The following is a 3,964-nucleotide window of genomic DNA, read 5'->3' on the forward strand; positions in this document are numbered from 1 at the left end:
GACCTTAAGAAGTATCTAGGAATGGTGGGTCCTTTGGCACCTATTCACTTTATTCAAAGTTTGTCACTTAATACCTTCCTTTCTCTTTACGGAGTTACTTGTTTTTATTGGCAGGCTATCCAGGACTTTTTCAGGTTAGGCGAGGAGGTCGATGACCATAGCAATGCCTTAGCGCAAGAGCGTGACAAGTTCTTGGAGGCTGCCAATACTCTTAAGAGATCTGAGGCCGACCTAAAAAAGGCGACCGAGGATCTGGCAGAAATGACGAAGGCCAGGGATACTGCTGTCTCCGACCTAGCCGTGGCCAGGAAGCAAGCTGAGGATCAAACTAATCGCTTGCAAGACGTTGAGGGTCAATTACAAACTGTCAAAGAGAACATTACCTATATGAAGGAGAAGTTGACCAAGGCAATCCATGAAAAAGGTGTTGCTGAGTATGCTAGGGACGAGGCTGTGAGAGCCAAAGACGAGGTGGTATTTGCAAAAATAGACGCTGAGCGCTCTGTGGAAAAGGCGGAGGAGGATGCTTTCGCAGATGGGGTGGCTAAGACTGAAGCCACCCTTCGGGCTCAAGTTCCTGCAGTGTGCAGGCATTACTGTTCTCAAACCTGGCATGAAGCCCTCAACCAAGCAGGGGTTGATGCCTCATCTGATCTTAGAAGGGAGGACAGGGTATATTACCCTATTGCCATTCGCGAGGTTGCACCTGCTGCTCCCGAGGAGGGATCCTCATTACCAGCGGTTGAAAGTCACGATAAGACCGCCGAGGATACATCATTAATTGACCAACCATCCGAGGAGGTTGAGCCCCAGAGAACGTTGGGGGAAGTTATAACCGAGGGTCAAGAAATACCACAAGACGTAGCGAGGCCTACGGCGGAACCTTCGAGACCAAGCCCTTAGGCCTTGGCAAAGCCTTTTGATTTGCTCATCGGATTAATTTACCTACTGAGTCGGGAGACTAGTATACGACATAGGATAATTTTGTTTATTTTCTCTTTTATTTCATTTGTTTCTTGCCTTAGTGGCGTTGTAAGGAATTGTGTACTTTTCGTTTGAACTGAATACTTAATACTTTGCTTCCAACTAATGATATTTTCTTTTTTTGCTTTACTATTGTATTCTGCTCAATATTCGTATTCTATTCTGGAGTTAGCCTCATGAAACCATCTGTTATCCTTCAAATATAAATCTAAAGACCGTATTATAGCTTGACTCTAAGTAACGCTTTGGTTTTTCTTCAGATAGTTATTTTCTCCATGGGTTCGACCTTGGTTCTGTCTAGTACCCAGGTATAATGGTGTGTATAGTTTTACCATAGGCTTGGGTCCGAGGACCATGCAATACCTTGGTTCTGTCTACCACTTCTATTTTCTGTAAGTATCTAGTTTCCCCATAGGTTTGGGTCCGAGGACCATGCAATACCTTGGTTCTGTCTAGTACCTAGGTATAATGGTGTGTATAGTTTTACCATAGGCTTGGGTCCGAGGACCATGCAATACCTTGGTTCTGTCTACCACTTCTATTTTTCTGTAAGTATCTAGTTTCCCCATAGGTTTGGGTCCGAGCACCATGCAATACCTTGGTTCTGTCTAGTACCCAGGTATAATGGTGTGTATAATTTTACCATAGGCTTGGGTCCGAGGACCATGCAATACCTTGGTTCTGTCTACCACTTCTATTTTTCTGTAAGTATCTAGTTTCCCCATAGGTTTGGGTCCGAAGACCATGCAATACCTTGGTTCTGTCTAGTACCCAGGTATAATGGTGTGTATAGTTTTACCATAGGCTTGGGTCCGAGGACCATGCAATACCTTGGTTCTGTCTACCACTTCTATTTTTCTGTAAGTATCTAGTTTCCCCATAGGTTTGGGTCGAGGACCATGCAATACCTTGGTTCTGTCTAGTACCCATGTATAATGGTGTGTATAGTTTTACCATAGGCTTGGGTCCGAGGACCATGCAATACCTTGGTTCTGTCTACCACTTCTATTTTTCTGTAAGTATAGGTTTATCCTCGGATCGCTTTGCTGGAGGTGATTCCTCCTTGGGTCAGATTATGATCTTTACACGTGGCGTTGATCTCACCTCCAGCTCAAGCCCCATCTTTTTCATTTATGAAGCGCCCATTGTCCGTTCGTGTTCCGCGCTTGACGCTTCGGTGCGCGAAATGCGCCTTCATTAATGTCCTCGTAAATTAACACGAGTCTAACGGTTTATGGCCTCCTTGGAAAATGATAGCTTCATTATTAGCCCAGCTGATAATTCTCTTTTCGAACTCTGCATGAATTAATTCTCACCAACCCCCACCCCCTATAAAAGGTGGCGAGATAGTTTCTCCACAACCCATGGACCTTTCAACACAAACAGAAAAACAGAACACATTCTTCCAACTTCCCAAGCCCTTTCAACAACCCTGCCGGAATCGTGACTGGAACTGGGAAAAGCTGGTATGGCTGCAGCCCCCACTGGGCTTTCGGTGCGGCAGAATCTAGGCGTAACCCCGATGGCGCCCTACAAGGTGGCCCAGAGGGATGTTGTTAGAGTACCTAACGTCTCTCCTCGGAGCGCACCCCCGACGAAGAAGACGTGCGAATTCACCTCATGGGCGGTGCTCGAGTGTTGCTGTCTCCAACGGCCAACACTCGTGAGGATTGGAGAGAATCAAGGGAACATCATGGGGGAAGGTATCCCGGAGCCCCTGCATCTGTTGCTCTCTTTGTTCCAGCTCTGTCTGGCCGAGAAGGTAGTTGTCGGTGGCCTGGAAACATGATGGCCCTCCCCCTTCTCTGCCTCTTGTCAAGCTCTCCCATTCTCTTTATACCAATAAAGGGACGGCTTGACACTTCCCACCGGCTAGTTTTTTCTTAGGGCGGCCCCACCTGGTCCTCTGATTGTAGATAGCTGGTAGGATTAGCTTGTAAATTTGTGTGTGAAACACACCTGCCTGAGCCTCTGATTGTAATCTGTACTGTTTCTATTTTAAATAATAATAATATCAAGATTTTTCTTTTTTTCTTTTTTTTGCTGTCGAATCTTCTTTTTTTTTTTTTTTTTTTTTTTTTTTTTTTTTGGCGACCTACTGTAAAACGACCACTTAGAACAATCGCCTGGTGCACCGGCCAGCACCCTAATCCTTCCCACAGATGGCGCCAATTGTAGGGACTCAGTTTGGATTGACCCTGAGTATGAATGGATTTTCAGCCCAATCAAGCACAAACAATAAATTTATAGAAAGTGGGTTAAAGGTTTAGGCACTGGCCGTCGTTCATCAAGCATGAACCTTTATTTATAAAAAGATACTTAGGGTTTCTATACAACTGGGAGGATGCTCCTCGGCCATGGGCCGAGGAAGCCTTTTTCTTCTCCTTTTTTCCCCCTCCCTTTTTACTTTACTTGCTTTCCTTATATAGTTTTCATCTTCCTATCTCCTTATTTCATCTGTTGATCATTCATTTGCCTCTCTTCTGGCCGTCCGTCCCATCAGAGGCCTTATCAGTACTCGAGTGGTTCACTCTGATCAACGTTGCCCTGCTAAGGGGTTATATCCCCATTAATGCGGCCAGGGGGGTTAGGTGAATGCATTAAATGCGAGGGTGACAGCTTACTTTAGGCCTGGTCTTTCCCGAAAATCACCCTTGTCAGGCCGAGGATGAGGAGGTCCTCGGCGTGGATTGGGAAAAGAGGCTTTCCCCAATTTAGCCTTGAATAGTCAGTGTTCCTCGGCATGGGCCTTGGGCCTGCTACCCGATGGGCTGAGGCTATCAGGCCCACGGGCCCCACATTATATATATATATATATATATTTTATACTTTTTTTCCAACATTGTTTAATAAAAATATGGTTGTGTTAATGTAATTGACAAAGAAGAATTTTAATTTGAATATAAAAAACTTTTTATTGGTTAGTAATAGGTTAGTTATATTATTTTCACATAATTTGGTAACCTATGAATGATCGAGG

The sequence above is a fragment of the Quercus suber genome, unplaced genomic scaffold (genome assembly GCF_002906115.3).
Source record: "Quercus suber isolate HL8 unplaced genomic scaffold, Cork oak 2.0 scaffold_4, whole genome shotgun sequence".
In the NCBI taxonomy this organism is placed as follows: Eukaryota; Viridiplantae; Streptophyta; class Magnoliopsida; order Fagales; family Fagaceae; genus Quercus; species Quercus suber.